General features: G+C 43.0%; 1 protein-coding gene across 5 annotated transcripts in view; it reads right to left on the reverse strand.

Annotated features, from left to right (window-relative positions):
* The window catches only part of csrnp3 (cysteine-serine-rich nuclear protein 3), a 235,708-nt gene that overhangs the window by 174,094 nt on the left and 39,411 nt on the right, over positions 1–22,203 (reverse strand). For 3 of the 5 annotated variants that reach the window (XM_072262043.1, XM_072262044.1, XM_072262046.1), the window contains one exon: positions 12,258–12,344. The exons of 1 other annotated variant lie outside the window; for it this stretch is intronic. The gene's annotated coding sequence lies outside the window, so the exon portion shown is untranslated. Of the gene's footprint in view, positions 1–6,407; positions 6,480–12,257; positions 12,345–22,203 lie in introns of those variants that run through there. One more of the 5 variants, XM_072262047.1, reaches the window with a different exon arrangement.

The raw sequence follows: 22,203 nt of genomic DNA on the forward strand, positions 1-22,203 counted from the left end.
GCCCATGATTGAATGGTGGAGCAGACTCGATGGGCCAAATACTTCTGCTCCTAAATCTTATGGTCTTATGATATTAGAAATTAACAAACTAAATTAGCAGTATAGCGGAATAAGAGTAACTAGCATTCAAATTAGCATAATTACATGGTCAACACAAAAAATATCAGCCCTATCCCTGGCTAGATCTAACTAACAAACTAAACTAACAAACAAGGACTACTATTGTGTTCTTCCCCCCACCCCACCCACCTTTTAACTCTACTCCTCATCTTTTTTTCTCCAGCCCCGCTGAAGGGTCTTGGCCCAAAACGTCGACTGTACTCTTTTCCATAGATGCTGCCTGGCCTGCTGAGTTCCTCCAGCATTTTGTGTGTGTTGCTTTGGATTTCCAGCATCAGTAGATTTTCTCTTGTTCGTACGAGGACAAAGCACGAATACGTAACTGTACTCACTTGCTTCTACAACGCCCCGACCCAAGTGACAAATCAGCATGACCCATAATAAACGCCCAACACAGAATACAATACAATCAGAAAATAGACATGTTGCTCCTATCATGAGCAATATACATAGTATGTGCAAGTCAAATTAAGTACAATTTGTAGCAAGTTAGAAGGAACAATTCAGTGAATCTTTGAAGGGAAAATTGTACAGAGCAATGGTGACTGAGCAAGGGGTGTGATTCACTGACTGACTTTACCAAAGAAACGGCGCAGGGACGATCACTTCATTCTGTGCCACATCTCAGAGCGTTCATAAGGGGTTGAAATCAAATGTGACAGATTACAACCAAACAGAACATAATACAGCAACAGAGTACAAAACCGGAGGGCATACATTTCAGGCGAGAGGGCCATTTCAAAGGAGATGTGCAGGACGCCGTTTTTTAAATACAGAGAATGTTCGGTGCCTGGAATTCCCTGCCAGGGTAGCGGTAGAGGCAAATATGACAGAGATGTTCAAAAGAGATGTTCTTGGATAAGAGCATGAATGTGCAGAAACTGGAAGCATATGGATATTGTAGGCAGGAGGGATTAGTTTTGCTGCACATTAATAATTTAATTAGTTCAGTGAAACATTGTACTCTGTTGCTATACTATACTGGGAAAAATACACAGGCTGTCTACTTAATGCCTCTCACCATCTTATTGACAGTTTATTTATTGAGATATGGTGCGGAACAGGCTGTTTCGGCCCTTCGAGCCAGTCCTTCAATTAACCCTAGCCAAATCAAAGGACAATTTACAATGACCAATTGACCGACTAACCGGTACATCTTTGGACTGTGGTAGGAAACCCAAGCAGTCACGGGGAGAATATACAATCTCCTTACAGACTGTGGTGGGAATTTGTAACTTGAGTCACTGGTACAGTAAAGTGTTGTGTTAACCACTGTGCTACCATGCAGCCCCAAACCTCTAATCTTATAACCCTCTAATAGATCTCCCATCATTCCCTGACACTCCAGAGATAACAACTCAAGTTTGTCCAACTTTTCCTTATAGCACATGCCCTTTAAACCAGGTAGTATCCTGATAAAACTCTTCTGAACCATCTCCAAAGCTCGACCGCCTTCCTATAATGAGGCAACCTGAACAGATTGCAACACTCCAGAATCAGAATAAGTTGTGAAATTTGTTTTTACTGCAGCAGCACATTGCAATACATAATAACAGGAAAAAATGTGAATTATAGTAAATATATATTAAATAGTTAAATTACATAAGTAGTACGAAAATAAAAATTAAAAAGTACTGAAGTAGTGTTTATGGGTTTAATGTCTGTTCAGATATCAGATGGCAGAGGGGAAAAAGCTGTTCCTGAATCATTGAGTGGGTAGGATCCAACTGAGTTTTATAAAGTGAGAACAGAATTTCTGAACTCTTTAACTTCGTGTCAGACTAATAACGTCCCTTGGAGACTTGGATGCCACAGGGGCAGGAATGGTTACATCAAATGCCAGGCTTTAGATGTTTCAGAAGGGACAGGGAGGGAGGCAAAAGAGGTGGAGGCGTGGCACTGCTGATCAGAGATAGTGTCACGGCTACAGAAAAGGAGGAAGTCATGGAGGGACTGTCTACTGAGTCTCTGTGGGTTGAAGTTAGGAACAGGAAGGGGTAAATAACTCTACTGGGTGTTATTTTATAGACCACCCAATAGTAACAGAGCCATCAAGGAACAGATAGGGAGACAGATTCTGGAAAGATGTAATAATAACAGGGCTGTCGTGGTGGGAGAATTATTTTCCCAAATATTGATTGGCATCTCCCTAGAGCAAGAGGTTTAGATGGGGTAGAGTTTGTTAGGTGTGTTCAGGGAGGTTTCTTGACACAATATGTAGATAAGCCTACAAGTGCAGAGACTGTACTTGATCTGGTACTGGGAAATGAACCTGGTCAAGTATCAGATCTCTCAGCGGGAGAGCATTTTGGAGACAGTGATCACAATTCTATCTCCTTTACCATAGCATTGGAGAGGGATAGGAACAGACAAGTTAGGAAAGTGTTTAATTGGAGTAAGGTGAAATATGAGGCTATCAGGTAGGAACTTGGAAGCATTAATTGGGAACAGATGTTCTCCGGGAAATGTATGGAAGAAATGTGGCAAATGTTCAAGGAATATTTGCGTGGAGTTCTGCATAGGTACATTCCAGTGAGACAGGGAAAGGATGGTAGGGTACAGGAATCGTGGTGTACAAAGGCTGTTGTAATTCTAGTCAAGAAGAAGACCTTACGAAAGGTTCAAAAAAAAAACAAAAAAAAAAAAACTAGGTAATGATAGAGATCTAGAAGATTATAAGGCTAGCAGGAAGGAGCTTAAGAATGAAATTAGGAGAGCCAGAAGGGGCCATGAGAAGGCCTTGGCAGACAGGATTAAGGAAAACCCTAATACATTTTACAAGTATGTGAAGAGCAAGAGGATAACACCTGAGAGAATAGGACCAATCAAGTGTGACAGTGGAAAAGAATATATGGAACCAGAGGAAATAGCAGAGGTACTTAATGAATACTTTGCTTCAGTATTCACTACTGAAAAGAATCTTGGCGAGTGTAAGGATGACTTACAGCAGACTGAAATGCTTGAACATGTAGATATTAAGGAAGAGGATGTGCTGGAGCTTTTGGAAAGCACCAAGTTGGATAAGTCACTGGGACTGGACGAGATGTACCCCAGGCTACTGTAGAAGGTGAGGGAGGAGATTACTGCGTCTCTGGCAATGATCTTTGCATCATCAATGGAGACTGGAGAGGTCCTGGAGGATTGGAGGGCTGCGGATGTTGTTCCCTTATTCAAGAAGGGGAGTAGAGATAGCCCAGGAAATTGTAGACCAGTGAGTCTTACTTCAGTGGTTGGTAAGTTGATGGAGAAGATCCTGAGAGGCAGGATTTATGAACATTTGGAGAAGCATAATATGATTAGCATGGCTTTGTCAAAAGCAGGTCATGCCTTATGAGCCTGATTGAATTTTTTGAGGATGTGACTAAACACATTGATGAAGGCAGAGCAGTAGATGTAGTGTATATGGATTTCAAAAGGGCATTTGACAAGGTACCCAATGCAAGGCTTATTGAGGAAGTAAGGAGGCATGGGATCCAAGGGGGCCTTGCTTTGTGGATCCAGAATTGGCTTGCCCACAGAAGGCAAAGGGTGGTTGTAGATGGGTCATATTCTGCATGGAGGTCAGTGACCAGTGGTGTAACTCAGGGATCTGTTCTGGGACTCCTACCCTTTGCGATTTTTATAAATGACATGGATGAGGAAGTGGAGGGTTGGGTTAGTAAATTTGCTGATGACACAAAGGTTAGGGGTGTGGTGGATAGTGTGGAGGGCTGTCAGAGGTTACAGCGGGACATTGATAGGATGCAAAACTGGGCTGAGAAGTGGCAGATGGAGTTCAACCCAGAATAGTGTGGTGTGGTTCATTTTGGTAGGTTAAATAGAGGATCAGAAGGATCTTGGGGTTCGAGTCCATAGGACACTCAAAGCTGCTGCACAGGTTGACTCTGTGGTTAAGAAAGCATATGGTGCATTGGCCTTCATCAATCGTGGGATTGAGCTTAAGAGCCGAGAGGTAATGTTGCAGCTATATAGGACTCTGGTCAGACCCCACTTGGAGTACTGTGCTCATTTCTGGTCGCCTCACTACGGGAAGAATGTGGAAACCATAGAAAGGGTGCAGAGGAAATTTACAAGGATGTTGCCTGGATTGGGGAGCATGCCTTATGAAAATAGGTAGAGTGAACTCGGCCTTTTCTCCTAGGAGTGACGGAGGATGAAAGGTGACCTGATAGAGGTGTATAAGATGATGAGAGGCATTGATCATGTGGATAGTCAGAGGCTTTTTCCCAGGGCTGAAATGGCTAGCATGAGAGGGCAGTTTTAAGGTGCTTGGAAGTAGGCACAGAGGAGATGACAGGGGTATGTGTTTTTTTTTAAAATACAAAGAGTGGTGAGTGTGTGGAATGGGCTGCCGGTGACAGTGGTGGAGGTGGATACGATAGGGTCTTTTAAGAGACTCCTGGATAGGTACATGGAGTTTAGAAAAATAGAGGGTTACCCATAGCCCTAGGTAATTTCTAAGGTAAGGACATGTTCGGCACAGCTTTGTGGGCCAAAGGGCCTGTATTGTGCTGTAGAAATTCTATGTTTCTAAAGGCAAGCATGCCATACGCTTTCTTTTCCACCTGATCATCTTCTGGCTACTTTCAGAGAGCTATGGATTTGAACCCTAAGATCCCTCTGCATATCAACTATGTTTAAGGGTCTTACCATTTATGGTATACTGTCTCTTTACATTTGAACTCTCAATGTACAACACTTCACATTTACACAGGTTAAACTCATTCTGCCAACTCTCTGCCCATATCTGTAACAGATCTATCTTCTACTGTATCCTTTGACAGTCTTCTATGTTATCAACCATACCGCACATATTCATATCGTCCGCAAAGCTACAAATCCATCTATATACACTTTCATCTGGATCATAAAAATCAGAGGTCCCAGTAATGGATCACCAAGGAATACCCTGAGTCACAGACCTCAAGCCAACATTAGACCCATTGACCTTGAAATGGATGGACTATATCAGCAGAAGATCATGAACATACACAGAATTAAACTACATGCAATACCTCTCTTAGTCATCCAGAAGGTTACATTAAAAGGTATCTTGTGACAGGAAGTAGGCGGCCAAAAAAAAGCATCATATTCTGAATATAATCATCATCATTATGTGCCATGTGATATGACATGGGCTATCATGATCTTTCATCTACCTTTAATCTGAAAAGTTCTAATAAGCTCTTCTATACTTTTGCCTGTCCATCCCTTGATGTAATTCAACAATGTCATGCACTGTAACTACAACTTTTTCCTTCATAAGTTTTTCCTATCACTGCAAGATGTTCCAGCTTCTCTTTCCTCGGTACGTGTCCCAGAACATAATATCAATTCTAAAATGTGAGATCATTGTAAAAAAAAGATCAGTTTGCAGACAACAGAAAATAGTGAGGATATAGATAGTGAATATAGTTTATAAAGGGTACAACAGGATTTATGCAAACACGAGAAAATCTGCAGATGCTGGAAATTCAAGCAACACACACAAAATGCTGGTGGAACGCAGCAGGCCAGGCAGCAGCTATAGGAAGAAGTATAGTCACCAAACCTCCTGTACCTAATAAAGTAGCCACCTAGTGTTTGTTCATGGTCTTTTGCTGCTGTAGCACATCCACATCAAGATTTGCCTCATTATAGGGAGGATGTGGAGGCTCTTGGATTATTCAAAGTTCAAAGTAAATTTATTATCAAGTGCTTCAAAGTACATTATCAAACACTGCACCTACTTGGGTGTTTAACTACTGTGCAAAAGATGACAAACTGTGCAAATACAAAAAGGAAAAAAATTAATAAGCAATAAATATTGAGAACATGAAATGAAGAGTCTTTGAAAGTGAGTCCATAATTTGTTGGGACATTTCAATGATGGAACAAGTGAAGTTGAGTGAAGTTATGCCCTTTGGTTAAAGAGCCTGATGGTTCAGGGGTAATAACTGTTCTTGAACATGGTGGTGTGAGTCCTGAGGCTCCTGTACCTTCTTCCTGATGGCAGCAGTGAGAAGAGAGCTTGTCTGGGTGGTAGGGGTCCCTGATAACTAATGCTGCCTTCCTGCTCAGTGGTGGGGAGCGCTTTATCCGTGATGGACTGAGCCATATCCACTACTTTTTGTAGATTTTCAATCCAAGGGTAGTGGTGTTTCCACACCAGGCTGTGATGCAGCTAGTCAATATACTCTCCATCATACATCTAGAGAAGTTTTCAAAATTTTAGATGCCATGCCAAATCTTTGCAAATTCCTACAGAAGTAAAGGCTCTGTCATGCTTTCTTTGTGAAAACACTTACGTGCTGGGCCCAGGACAGGTCCTCTGAAACGATAACACTGAGGAATTTGAAGTTGCTGACCTTCTCCACCTCTAATGCCCCAATGAGGACTGGGTTATGCGCCTCTGGTTTCCTCCTCCTGAAGTCAATAACCAGCTCCTTGGTCATACTGACGTTGAGTAAGTAGTTATTGTTCTGGCACCATTCATCCAGATTTTCAATCTCTCTCCTATATGCTGAAGATCTTCAATATCCTTCCTAAATGACACAACCATGGCTAACAAGGTAAGTCAGAGCCAACATAAAAGCCAAACAGAGGGCATATAATTGAGCAAAAATTAGTGGGAAGTTAGAGGATTGGGAAGCTTTTAAAAACCCACAGAAGGCAACTAAGAAAATCATTACGGTAAAGATAGAATATGAAAGTAAGTTAGCCAATAATATTAAAGAGGATACCAAAAGTTTCTTCAGATACATAAAGTGTAAAGTGACGTGAAAGTGGATATCCGACAATTGGAAAACGATGCTGGAGAGGTAGTAAGGGGGAAATATGAAAAAGTAGATGAACAAAGTATGTTGCATCAATCTTCACTGTGGAAGACACTAGTATAATGGTGGAGTTCCAAGTTTCAGGGCTCATGAAGTGTGTGAAGTTACCATAATTAGAGAGAAGATTCTTAGGAGACTGAAAGGTCTGAAGGTAGATAAATCACCTGGGCCAGATGGTGTACGTCCCAGGTTTCTGAAAGAGATGACTGAAGAGATCATGGAGGCATCAGTAATGATCTTTCAAGAATCACTAGATTCTGGAATGGTTCTGGCAGACTGGAAAATTGTAAATGTCACTCCATTCTTCACAGAAGAAAGGAAATTATAAGCCAGTTAGTCTGACCTCAGTGGTTGGGAAAATGTTGCATTAAGGATGATGTCTCAGGGTATTTGGAGGAAATGATAAATTAGGCCATAGTCAGCATGGTTTCCGAGGGAAAATCTTGCCTGACAAATCTGTTGGAATTCTTTGAAGAAATAACAAGCAGGACAGACAAAGGAGATTCTTTGGATGTTGAGTACTTGGATTTTCAGAAGGCCTTTGACAAGGCACCACATGAGGCTGCTTAACAAGCTACGAGCTCATGGTATTACAGGACAGATTCTAGTACAGATAAAGCAGTGGCTGATTGGCAGGAGATAAAGAGTGGGAATAAAAGGAGCCTTTTCTGGCTGGCTGCGGTGCTACTGGTGTACCACAGGGGTCTGTATTGGGGCAGATTCTTTTTATGTTCTATGTCAATGATTTGGATGATGGAATTGATAGCCTCATTACAAAGGTTGCAGATGATATGAAGATAGGTGGAGGGACAGGTGGTTTTGAGGAAGTAGAGAGGCTACAGAAGGACTTAGATTATGAGAACAGGCAGCAAAATGGCAGATTGAATACAGTGTTGGGAAGTGTACGGTTAGGCACTTTGTTAGAAGAAATGAACAGGTTGACTACTTTCTAAGTGCAGAGAAAATATAAAAAACTGGGGGGCAAAACTGGGAGTCCTTGTGCAGGATTCCCTAAAGGTTAATTTGCAGGTTAAGGCCTTGGTAAGAAAAGCAAATGCAATGCAATGCAAATGAAAGGACTAGAATATAAAAGCAAGGATGCAATGTTGAGACTTTAGAAAGCACTGGAGAGGCCTTGGAGTATTGTGAGCAGTTTTTGGCCCCTTATCTTAAAAAGGATGTGCTGACACTGGAGAGGGTTCAAAGGAGGTTCATGAAAATGATTTAAAGATTGAATGGCTTGTCATATGAAGAGCATATGATGGCTCTGGTCCTGCATTCACTAGAATTCAGAAGAATGAAGGGTACCCTCATTGAAACTTATCCAGTGGTGAAAGGCCTTGATAGAATGGATGTGGAGAAGATGTTTCCTATAGTGGGAGAGTCTAAGACCAGAGGACACAGCCTCAGAATAGAAGGGTGTCCTTTTTAGAATGGAGAAGAGGAGGAATTTCTTTAGCCAGAGGGTGGTGAATCTGTGGAGGCCAGGTCTTTATGTACATTTAAGGCAGCTGATAGATTCTTGATTGGTCAGGGCATGAAGCAATATGGGGAGAAAGCAGGAGATCGGGGTTGAAGGGAAAACTGGATCAGTCATGATGAAATTGCAGATCAGATTCGATGGGCCAAATTGTCTAATCCTGCTCCTATATCTTATGGTCTTATATGCATCACTAGGATGTGCTAGGAGAGGTTGGACCAGCTAGTTTTGTATTCTCTGGTGTGCCAGGGGATGAGAGAAGATGCAACAGAAGTATATGATATGAGAGACACAGATAGGACAAGAGTCTTCTTATCCCCAGGGTGGAAAAGTCAGATAGCAGAAGGCAGAGCATTAACATTAAAGATTTACAAGCTAGTTTTTTTATAATGTGAACACAGAGTGATAGATGGCTGCAACATGCTTACAGGAGTGGTGGCAGAAGCAAATATGGTATAGTAGTGGCATTTAGACAGATAGGTGAACAGGGAGGGAAAGAAGGGAAATTGATCCTGTGTAGCAACTGGGGTTAATTTAATTTGGCATTGTGTTTGTCACAGACATCATCCTCTGAAGGCTTTGTTCATGTGCTATACTCTTCTATGTTTTTGAATGGCTGTCTTTGCCCTTAACCATGACTTTCTCTAAGATAGTGGACAGAAACCTGATTGTATTTGTGGCCCTCTCCACCAACGTCCACCTCACCCTCAAGAAAACAAAATATCACCTTTCATCTATGTTTTTTCCAACCCTGCACAACTCAATGTTGGATTTTCCAGCTTTAAGTATGCAAAGAGCAGGTTACCTATCCGTCATTCCCTATTTGCCTGCCATTCGTCTCCATCGTCACCCACCTCTAACCCAGCTGCCCAATATGCTTTCATTTGGCACATCTCAGTGTAGCAGACTATTACATTAAACAGACTTTACATTACCAATACATTGCACAAGCAAAGGACCTTGACTGTCTCTTATCCCCACATTATTTTACATTATCACTCTCCCCCAACCATCCCCCACCTTCTCTGCTACTGACAGTGACTAGTAGCCCCCTTTCTCAGTTCTGATGAAGGGCTCCAGATCTGAAGCACAAACTGCTACTCTATCCTCACAGCCTAGTTTACCTATTGATCTGTGACAGTATTTTCAGTTTTTTTTAAAAAGTTCATTTACATTTAAACTGTAAACTACTTTGGTCATATGAAAGTAGAGTATAAAAGTTTTGGTCAACTCAAAATAGAGTTTAACAAATTCTCCACAAGAGACACTTCATGTTTTCAAGCTGCTAGGTATTTAGAAACTCAGATATTAATAAAGTTAATGCATTTTCCTTCTCACTGCATTGCTAATGTCTGCTGGTGAGGAACATTGAATACATTTTTAATATTTTCATAAATTAACCAGGCTTTGTGATTGATAAAATATATTATTTTCAATAGTTATATAGTCATGTACTCAAATGAAGCATCTTACTGCCAGTTACGCCGCTGCAGTTTACTGCCAGTCTACCTTTGGCCATTCAGACATAGGATTCTTCAGTGCTCCTTCCATAACAGCCTTGATTTACCAGTCAGGTTTGTCAGACATGAGCTGAACCCCCGAACCTCGAGGACTGGTGGACACTCTTGGTCTGCCTTTTTTCCCTTTGACCTGTTTGGCATGGGTGACCTACCAAAAGTCAAAGCATAAAGCCCTGACTCCAGCCAACATAGCCCTCTGGGTCATTGAGGCACACAAGCCTCCAAACCCCACAACAAGGCTGTGGCCCACTTGGAACAAATTAAGCATCATTTTAGGTTAATCTGCAAAAATAAATTACAGTGCAATTATATATAAACTGTATCTTGTTTTTTCTGATCCCCCTCAATGACATATTTGGCTAATATGAACTCTCGATTAAACATGAAGTATTTTACTTTTTATAACTCAAGTTGTTGAAATTTATCATGCAGCCAACAAAAGACAAACTGATTGGGTTTCACTGATCAAAGAAAGCAAGTTATAGAGTGAGAGGATAGATTATGTGTAATTAAAAAGTGGGACATGGTAGATGAAATGAGGTTGCTTTCAATAGTTGAGAAATAAAAAGCAAATGGCTAGAGATTCAATACTAACTGCAAGCAATTTACAACAAACCAAAGATACTTTGCAGAGAGTGGTTAGGCTGGGAAATTGGCTTCAAATATTAATTGAGGCAGCAAAAATGCCAGTAATCAGCATTTGATTCAAATGGTGGATCAAGTAATTTTGGGGGGGGGGGGGGGAGAGAGTGAATACAGTCAGGACTGCTGTACATCTGTAGGGTTGACATGGGCCGGTTGCAATGAAATGTCCAAGGATTGCATTCAATTCCTGGCACCATCCTTACAAAGATATTAAAACTTAATGTAGTTGAGTGGTTTGAAGTATTCATGACTTCATCAGCAGAAGAGACTACTGAAGCAACTATTATTCTCTTTAGAGCAGAAGTTCTGCAGCCCACAGAAAGTCACCGATGATCGCTGGCGCCATCTTGTCACCAACCTATTCTGTAGATTTGTTGTGTATGCCATAGGAAAATGAAGAAAAGAAGAGAAATTGCCTTTAAACTCATGAGAGAGCATAGGCCATCAACTTTTTGCTGTTGATGTTTCTGTAGCAGGCAATTTCTTTTTTATGAGGTGGAGTTGCTAGTTCGACACTCAACCCAGCACGGATAGAAAGTGTGCACAGGAGCTGGCTGGATTCGAACTCAGGACCTTCCTCCCCAAAGTCCAGCACTGATACCACTAAGCCACTCGCCGGCATAGGAAAATGAACCTCAGGGTTAAATGTTTATTTTTTTTTTACTGAGATACAGTGTGGAATAGACCCCTCCAGCACTTCGAGCCACACCACCCAGCATCCCCCTCCCCACCCCACCAATTTAACCCTAGCCTAATCACAGGATAATTTACAATGACAAATTAACCTACCCACCAGCAAGTCTTTGGACTGTGGGAGGAAACCAGAGCACCCGGAGGAAACCTGCGTGGTCATGGGAAGAATGTACCAACCCTTACAGGCAGCGACAAGAATTGAACCCGTGTCACCTGTACTTTAAAGTGTTATGCTAACTGCTAGCTACTGTGACACCCTTTGCAGGCAGCCACCAAACAAAGTAACATAATAGAACCCATACAAAAAAAGACCATCAGACACCAATGTGTGAAAAAGAGAACAAATCATGCAAACAATATAAAAGTAAACTAATAACACACAGAACATGAACTGCAGAGCCCCCGAGAGTGAGCACAAACAGACACGGAGATAGTTCAGCGCTGCAGATGGTCCAGGAGTCTGAAGACTGCAGACCACAGCCATGGAGCCAGTTCAGTGCTGAGGCAAGTGAAGCTGGTCCAGGAGGCCGAAGGTTGCAGGTCACAGCCACGGAAGCAGTTCAGTGCTGAGGCAAGTGAAGCTGGTCCAGGAGGCCGAAGGTTGCAGGCCACAGCCACGGAACCAGTTCAGTGCTGAGGCAAGTGAAGCTGGTCCAGGAGGCCGATGGCTTCACACCACAGGCACAGAGCCAGTTCAGTGCTAAGGAAGTGCCAATGGTTGCAGGCCACAGCTGCAGCGGCAGCTCAGGGCTGAGGTGAGCAACTGGATACTGTAAACTGCTCCAGATAAGCGGAAGAATTCCAAGAATTTGTGGGAGTGGGGGGTGACACTAATGGAAATGTGGGAATAAAGGGGGATGAGTGCAAATGGATGCTTGATGGTCAGCAGACAATCAGTGGGCTGAACGGCCTGTTTCCATGCATCAGATGCATCAACAACCAGACGGCAAAAGCAGAGATTAGACTTATTTTTAATTAACATACCGTATTTCTTCGATTAACTCATACAAGGGATGTGGATGTTACTGGCAAGATCTTTGAACTTCAGGGCTTCATGAGATAGTTATAAACCTGGAGTCAAATAGGATAAAGACTTTCTTTCAAAGATGTAACTTAACCAAATGAATTTTTATGCATAAAAAAGTGATTTTTAAAGTCATTATTACCAATACCAGCTTTCCATTATATTTAACTAATAGAATATAAATTCTTCAGCTACAATGGTGCAATTTAAACTCAGACACCCAAATCAAAAATTCAATACATTTAAGACGCTAGCCGATTGCTTATTGACGACAGCTCCACCAGACTGCAGCTTGACTCAGGCTCAGGAACCAAAGAGGATAACTTCACTCGATTTCACTTGCCCCATCACTGAAATGTTCTCACAAACAATGGGCTCATTTTCAAGGACTCTTCATCTCATGTTCTCAATATTTATTGCTTATTTATTTATTATTTCTTTTTTTATTTGCACTCTGGTTGAGTGCCAAATTGGGAGTCTTCCGTTGGTCTTGTTATGGTTATTATTCTACAGATTTATTGAGTATGCCCAATAATTCAGATTGTATTCATTAGAGTATAGAAGAATAAGAGGGGATCTCATAGAAACATTTCGAATGTTGAAACGGTTGTACAGAGTAGATGTGGAAAGGTTGTTTCCCTTGGTGGGTGAGTCCAGGACAAGAGGCCATAGTCTTAAAATTAGAGGGTACCCAGTTAAAACAGAGATGAGGAGAAATTTTTTTAGCCAGAGGGTCGTGGATTTGTGGAATTCGTTGCCACATACAGCTGTGGAGGCCCGATCATTGAGGGTGTTTAAGGAGGAGATTGATAGGTATCTAATCAGTCAGGGTATCAAGGGATATGGGGAAAAAGCCAGAAAATGGAACTAGATGGGTGAATAATTTAGCTCATGGGGGTGCTGCGGAGCAGACTCGATGGGCCGAATGGCCTACTTCTGCTCCTTTGTCTTGTGATCTTGTGAAGAAAACGAATCTCAGGGTTGCATATGGTGACGTATATGTAGTTTGACAATAAATTTATTTTGAACTTTGAAGCTGAATTCCAAGCAAACTCATCTCCAAACTTCAAGACCTGAGAATCAACACCTCCCTTTGCCACTGGATAGTCTGCTTCCTGACCAACAGACTGGTGCCCCATAAGACCGTGTCATCAGCCCTCAACATTATTCCCTATGCACTCATACCTGCGTGGCTAGATTCTGTTCGAACGTCATCTGCATGTTTGCAGATGACACCACAGAGGGCTGAATCTGAAATAACTGAGCTGGAGTAAAGGAAGGCGACAGAGTGCCCAGCGACATGGAGTCACGACGCCCACCTATCCCTCGATGTTAGCAAAACAGAAGAGCTGGTTATTGACTTTGAAAAGGGTTGGTGCACATGCTCTGTTTACATCAGCGATGCTGAAGTTGAGAGGGTTGGGAGTTAAGTTTCTTGGAGTGAACATCGCCAACAGACTGTCCTGGTCCGACCACAAAAACAGCATAACCAAAATTATGCTGGAGGAACTCAGCAAGTCAGCCAACATCTATGGACATGAATAAGTAGTTGATGATTTGGGCAGAAAGCTTCTTCAGGACTGGAAAGATGCCACAATGAAGAAGTGGGGAGAGGGAGGGAGAATAGTTAGAAGATGACAGGTGAAGCCTGGAGGGCTGGAAAGATAGAGTGCTGGAGAGGAAGGAATCTGATAGGAGAAAGGGAAGGAGAGAAGTGATAAGCAGATGAAAAGAAGCAAGAGGCCGGGGGGGGGGGTGGGGGGAAGAGAACAGAAGGAGGGGATTTTTTAAAAAAAATATACACACATAAGTAAATGGAAGTGGGTGGGGCGGGGGGGGGGGGGGGGGGAGACGACATTCATGCCTTCAAGTTGGAGGCTACCGAAACAGAATACAAGGTTTTGATCCTCTGGCCTCACCTTGGCACAAGTTGAGGCCACGGAATGACATGTCCGAATGGGAATGGCATGACCATGAAAGCTTACATCACCTCTATTTCAGAAGGCTAAAGAGATTTGGCATTTCCCCTTTGACCTTCACCACTTTCATTGCGGCACCACCAAAAGCACTTTTTCAGGACGCACCAGAGCTTGAGAGAGCAACTGCCCGTGACCAGAAGAAATCAGAGAGTATTGTGGACATCCCTCAGCACGTCACTGAAACCAGCCTCCTATCCTTACATTTCCTACTACCCTGGTAAAGGAGCAAGACCCCACGCCCCCTCCCATCAGGCAAAAGATACACAAGCCTGAAATCACCTACCACCATGGCCAACTGCAGCTTCTGTCCTGCTGTTATGTGAACAGACCCTAGTATGAAGAAATGGACTTCTGACCTCATAATCAGCATTGTTATGACCTTGCACCTTATTGTCTATCTAAATAGCACCTCTGTAACATTTTATTCTATATTCTGTTATTGTTTAACCTTGGAGAGCCTCAATGCATCATTATAATGAATTGATTGGTATGAACGGTATGCAAGGAAATATTTTCTGTACACTTCAGTAAATTTTCTTAATTTGGTAACAGTGTATTTTTTTTATAAATTCTATTCTTTTTTTTTTATTTTCCTGTAAATGCCTGCAAGAAAATCAATCTTAAGGTAGTACAGTCGTCGCTCGGTATGGACAAGGGAATGGCCCCCCCCCCGCTTTATTTTCACCATGGATGTCCAGTCTCTCTATACTTCCGTCCCCCATCAGGAAGGTCTCAAAGCTCTCCGCTTCTTTTTGGATTCCAGGCCTAATCAGTTCCCCTCTACCACCACTCTGCTCTGTCTAGCGGAATTAGTCCTTACTTTCAATAATTTCTCCTTTGGCTGCTCCCACTTCCTCCAAACTAAAGGTGTAGCTATGGGCACCTGTATGGGTCCTAGCTATGCCTGCCTTTTTGTTGGCTTTGTGGAACAATCTATGTTCCGTGCCTATTCTGGTATCTGTCCCCCACTTTTCCTTCGCTACATCGACGACTGCATTGGCGCTGCTTCCTGCATACATGCTCAGCTCGTTGACTTTATTAACTTTGCCTCCAACTTTCACCCTGTCCTCAAGTTTACCTGGTCCATTTCCGACACCTCCCTCCCCTTTCTAGATCTTTCTGTCTCTATCTCTGGAGACAGCTTACCTACTGATGTCTACTATAAGCCTACTGACTCTCACAGCTATCTGGACTATTCCTCTTCTCCTCCTGTCTCTTGCAAAAACGCCATTCCCTTCTCGCAATTCCTCCGTCTCCGCCGCATCTGGTCTCAGGATGAGGCCTTTCATTCCAGGACGAGGGAGATGTCCTCCTTTTTTTAAAGAAAGGGGTTTCCCTTCCTCCACCATCAACTCTGCTTTCAAACGCATCTCCCCCATTTCACGCACATCTGCTCTCACTCCATCCTCCCGCCACCCCACTAGGAATAGGGTTCCCCTGGTCCTCACCTACCATCCCACCAGCCTCTGGGTCCAACATATTATTCTCCGTAACTTCCACCACCTCCAACGGGATCCCACCACTAAGCACATCTTTCTCTCCCCCACCCCCTCTTTTCCGCAGGGATCGCTCCCTACGCGACTCCCTTGTCCATTCATTCCCCCCATCCCTACCCACTGATCTCCCTCCTGGCAATTATCCTTGTAAGCGGAACAAGTGCTACACATGCCCTTACACTTCCTCCCTTACCACCATTCAGGGCCCCAGGCAGTCCTTCCAGGTGAGGCAACACTTCACCTGAGTCAGCTGGGGTGATATACTGCGTCCGGTGCTCCCAATGTGGCCTTCTATACATTGGCGAGACCCAACGCAGACTGGGAGATCGTTTTGCTGAACACCTACGCTCTGTCTGCCAGAGAAAGCAGGATCTCCCAGTGGTCACACATTTTAATTCCACATCCCATTCCCATTCTGATATGTCTATCCACGGCCTCCTCTACTGTAAAGATGAAGCCACACTCAGGTTGGAGGAACAACACTTTATATTCCGTCTCAGTAGCCTCCAACCTGATGGCATGAACATTGACTTCTCTAACTTCCGCTAATGTCCCACCTCCCCCTCGTACCCCATCCGTTATTTATTTATATACACACATTCTTTCCCTCTCTCTCCTTCTTCTCCCTCTGTCCCTCTGACTATACCCCTTGCCCATCCTCTGGGTCTCTCCCCCCACCTTTTCCTTCTCCCTGGGCCTCCTGTCCCATGATCCTCTCTTATCCCTTTTGCCTATCACCTGTCCAGCTCTTGGCTCCATCCCTCCCCCTCCTGTCTCCTCCTGTCATTTTGGATCTCCCCCTCCCCCTCTCAAATCTCTTACTAACTCTTCCTTCAGTTAGTCCTGACGAAGGGTCTCGGCCTGAAACGTCGACTGTACCTCTTCCTAGAGATGCTGCCTGGCCGGCTGCGTTCACCAGTAACTTTGATGTGTGTAATCTGTACATGTTCAGTACAGACGCAACCATCGTAGCTCTTCTGGGACGCTGATGCTGCCTCGGCATCAGCCGCTGCCGATTCTCCCGCGATCTTTAAGTTCTTGAGGCTGTAGCACTTTACGTAGCCAGCCAGCCATCCCTTACTGGCCTTAAACTCCCTCCTCTCACTCTCAACACCAGTAGCGAACGAACGAGACGCGAGGTGAACAATGCTCAGACAACGAGTGCTGGAGAGAGACTGAGGATCTGTGAAATGGTTGGAGGCTACAGCAGGATATGTATGCCTACACATCACTTCATTCGCGTGGATTCAGCGTAGTGCTCGGCGCACGGCAAACTCAAGTTTTGCTTTTTGGAATTTCCTGGAATTTTTTTCAAATACTTTCAATCCGCGGTTGGTTAAATCCACCAATGCAGAGCCCGTGGATATGGAGGGCCGACTGTACATGGTAACATATGCATACGGAGGGGGGGTGGTGGGTGTTAATCATGACCGGAGTACAGGTAATAAGTCAACTACAAGTCACTTATAAGTGGCTAATACACCCAACTTTGTTTCTAAAGGGGTTTATCTCACGAATTTAATATTAAACACACAGCGCACATTTTCCTCACATGAATATAGTGATAAATCAATTATAACAGTGGTCGCCAACCTCTGGGCTGCAGACCGATACATTGCCGTGAAGAATACAGCAGTGGTCGGAGCATACCCAGTACATCTTTAGGAAAAAAACCAAAATAAACAAGCTATTTGATTAAGTGCTGCCCGGCACGTAAATGTTGGCCCAGATCAGAGGCAACGCAATCAGCAATCGCCTCTGAACTGGGCCGACATTTACATTCCGGGCAGCACCTAATTAATTAGCTTGTTTATTTCGGCTTTTTTCTTAAAGATGTGCTGGGTGTGTTCCGGCCACCGCTGTACCCCTGCATGCTTCACAGCCCGGAGGTTGGGGACCACTGATAAGTCACTTATAAGTCAATAGCATCATAACATTTTAAGCAACGTTTGGATATTAAACACACAGCACATATTTTCCCCGTATGAACATATAAAATCATTGCAACACACCAATATCGCTGAATCAGTGGGAGCCCTGGGCTTGTTTCCCTGCAACAACACAGTCCCATCGAGGGGTGATGGGAGACAGCGATACTCGAAGGGAGTTCCTTATGTCCAGCCTATTCCACAATTTAGTTTTCGTTGCATTCATTGCAGAAAACCCCACTTCACAGTGATATGATGTTGGAAATGGAAGCAACGTTTTCAGTGCTTTCATGGCTGTCTCAGGATATTCAGCCTTGACTTTGATCCAGAATGCTGGCAGAGATGCTATGTCAGACATACTTTTCAGCCCACCGTCATTTGCAAGCTCAAGTTGATCTTTTTCCCGCGCTGACATGGATGATTCACCGGGGACATTCACAAACCCATTCCTTTGCACATCTTGGGTCATCTGCATCTAGGGTCACTGATGACCTCGCATGTGTAATGACCTCGCGTGTGTTCAAGTTAAACAGGGAATGAGGAAAGATACAGCTGACTCATATCACCAAATCATATCGTCTCCTCGCAGCCCGGTGGCGCATACTTTGCGGCCCGGTGGTTGGGGACCACTGTCCTAGATGAGCCACCAACCATGGCAGACAAGCCCAAGGTGACTGGTTTTAAGGCACCAGTAACCCACCTTTGCCCCTTCTCCTGTCAGTAGAAACTATTCCACCTATTTTATTAGCTAAGCCGCGCATGAGAGTCAAGAGTTGGACTTGGTTGTCAGAGGCTATTTGAGGCACACGCCACTGGGTGCATTTAATAGGTATTGGGAGCTTATTTCTCCTAACTTCCATGGCCATGCCAACCTGAAGGAACCAACCAATAGAATCAATCTAACCAAGCAGTGGTTTGATCCTTTTGTAACGTCCTTATTAATTGGTTCCTGATAGTTATTGAATTTATCTTCTCATCAGGATAAAGAATAAACTCTGCCCATTTCAGCATATATTTCCTCTACTGATTTAGTCATTACTTGTTTTTCAGACTGGAAGTTTTGCACACAATTGAAGGTCCAGGGTGTCTCAGAGCGGCTGCAGAAGATTATCAAGAGGGAGGTTTCTCCCCATCCTATTACTGCTATCTTTAGATTACATAAAACTTCCAGTAATCTTTCCCCTTCAGCCCGTAGAATAATTGCATTTCTTACTTTAATGGCGAAAATATGTATTTTACAACATTGGAAGGAGATTAATGCCCCAACTACGTTTTTTTGGTTTTCTCAAACGATACTATGTTTAAATTTGGAAAAAATCAGAAGTAATCTTTATGATACTTCAGTTAAATTTGAACAGACCTGGAGATCTTTTATTCAACATTTTCATTTAATGTAACTTTTTTTTTCTCTTTGACCATATTTACATTCCCTTCTTGGTTTTTAACTGTTATTAATGGAGGTCGGGTTTGAGGACGTGATTGTTTAAGTTGCTTAAGTCTACTTGGTACCTAGTTAGCCCATTGCTTTGCTTTGCTTTTTAGGTTAGTTGCACAGCGGGTTTTTTGGGGGGGCATTTTTTGGGTTTTTTTCTTCTCTTTATTGATATATATGGAAAATTAGTACTCTACTATATTACCTCGTTATTTTATAACTAAACTGCACTGTTTGTACTTTTGTTATGTATTAATATCTCTTGTAAATTTATATTGCAACAGTGTATTAGTTTCTATATGTTTTACCTTTTGTGTACTAATTCAATAAAAAGATTTAAAAAGAAAGAGGGAGGAGGAGCTAGAGGTCATAGTACACTTTGACACCAATGACGTAAGTGGGGGGGCTGGGGAAGAGGTCATGCGCAGTATGGTGTCTCAGAGATGAGAAAGAAAAGCAATACTTTCAAAATAGTGATTTCTGGATTACTCCCAGTACCACGGCTAGTCAGGGCAGAAACAGGATGATAGTACCGATGAGTGAGTGTCTGTCTGAGGGAGTAGTCCAGAATTTCATATTTCTTGATCATTTCTGGGGAAGGTATGACCTGTACAAAAAGGACACATTACCCTGAACCCAAGGGAGGGGGATGGATCAATATCCCTGCAGGCATACAAGGATACAGCTGTTGGGGAGGGTTTAAACTAATCTGGGAGGGGGGTGGGAACCAGGGTGATCGGGCTGAGGATGGGGCAGTTGGGGTACAAGTCAATGCATTGTGTTGTGTGCCAGTGATGAAGGACAGGCAGATGATAGGGCAATATTGCAGTCATGGGATGAATTGAAGTGTGACATGGGGGCAAAATCAAAAAGGTTACTGAGTACAGGGCTGAAGGTGTTATATCTGAATGCACACATAAGTAGACGATCTTGTGGCACAGTTAGAGATTGGCAGGCATGACGTGGCAATTACCGAGTTGTGACTGAAAGCAGAAGATAGTTGATAGAGTCTTGGCTAACCAGGGCAAAGGTTATGAGGAGGAGGCAAGAGAATGGGATTGAGAGGGATAATAAATCAGCATTAGTGGTGCAAACTCAACGGGCCAAGTGGTCTAATTCTGCTCCTATGTCTTATGTAAAGGACAAAGGGCATCTCTCCAATACAGCGAGACTGAGGTTCTTCTGTAAATACTTCTTTTGAAATATAATCCTTTTAAAAAAATTGAAAAAATATGAAACTGGGTTTGGGAAATTAACTTGGTAGGTTTAATGTCATAATTCATTTTCTAACACTGGCTTTACTCATTACAAAATAGTAAACTCTTGCTACTAATGGATAACAGTCAAATAGAAATAATTACTTGGCCTGATTACAAAATCTTACTGTTCTTCAGATTCATCAAAACCTTAATCATCTAAACAATTCAAGTCACATCAATACAAGGTGAGACAGTGAAACCCTGTTTAACAAATACATGCACTTCTCCCTCATTTGCAGATATAAAAACACTATACAGGTGTCCCCCGCTTTTCGAACGTTCGCTGTTACGAAAGACCTACATTAGTTACCTGTTTTCGCTAACAGGTGTTTTCACTGTTACGAAAAAAGGCAGCGTGCGAGAAAAGCAGCGCGCGCCCCGAGCAGCCACTCTCCCCCGGATTCGGAACGGCATTCTCATCGGCATTGCTTAAACACGTGCCTGTGAGCATCCGTTAGCAAGATGAGTTCTAAGGTATCGGAAAAGCCTAAAAGAGCTCGTAAGGGTGTTACACTTAGCGTAAAACTAGACATAATTAAGTGTTTCAATCGTGGTGAATGAAGTAAGGACAAAGTGAGTTTGGCTTATGGAAGTTGACGAAGATGATGTTGAAGAGGTTTTGGCATCCCATGACCAAGAACTGATAGATGAAGAGCTGATGCAATTGGCAGAGGAAAGGATAACAATCGAAACAGAATGCAGTAGCGAACGGACCGAAAGTGAAGTCGTCCAGGAACTGAACGTGAAGCAACTGCATGAGATTTTCGCTGCAATGATAAAGTACAACTTTACTTTTGAAAGGATACATAGGTTTAGGGTATATTTGCAAGATGGTTTGAGTGCTTACAAAGAACTGTATGATAGAAAAATGCGCAAGGCTAAGCAGGCAAGCATACTGTCGTTTTTCAAGCCTTCCACATCAGCCACAGCAGATGACGAACCTCGACCTTCAACATCAAAGCAGGCAGACATAGAAGAAGATGACCTGCCTGACCTGATGGAAACAGACGATGATAAGATGACACCACAGTGTCCCACCACCCCAACCCCCAGGCTGAGGACTGATACATTGCCGCGGAGAATGCAGCGGTAGCCGGGACGCACCCAGCACATCTTCAAGGAAAAAGCCAAAATAAACATGCTAATTAATTAGGTGCCACCCGGCACATAAATGTCGGCCCAGATCAGAGGCGATTGGCAATTGGCAATGATTATAGAAAAGTATTTCTACTTTATATAGGCTGTGTATTTATCATATCATTCCTGCTTTTACTATATGTTACTATTATTTTTGGTTTTATGCGTTGTTTGGAATGACTTGGTAGGTTATTTTTTGGGCCTGTGAACACTCACAAATTTTTCCCATATAAATAAATGGTAATTGCTTCTTCGCTTTACGACATTCCGGCTTACGAACCATTTCATAGGAACGCTCTACCTTCGGATGGCGGGGGAAACCTGTAAAGTTACATCAGTATTAGGTTCTGCTCGCAAAATTTGCCTCAGAACCTACTGACTGGGGATACATTTCTTGACAATTCTTTGCTGATTTGAAATTAAGTAAATAAATAGTAACTGACATATTAAGATATAATAATCATCAAGACAAACCACTTTGAATAATTTTGCTGCTTTGCAAGGTCTCAGGATGGTTGCAGAGAGATTCACCAGGATGTCACCTGAATTTTTTTTTATCTTATTGAACGAACAGGCCCCTCTGACCGTTATTTAACCCTGGTCTAATCACGGGACAATTTACAATGACCAATTAACCTACCGACTGGAACGTCTTTGGACAGTGGGAAGAAACCA

This window comes from Mobula birostris, chromosome 6 (assembly GCF_030028105.1).
Source record: "Mobula birostris isolate sMobBir1 chromosome 6, sMobBir1.hap1, whole genome shotgun sequence".
NCBI classification, from domain to species: Eukaryota; Metazoa; Chordata; class Chondrichthyes; order Myliobatiformes; family Myliobatidae; genus Mobula; species Mobula birostris.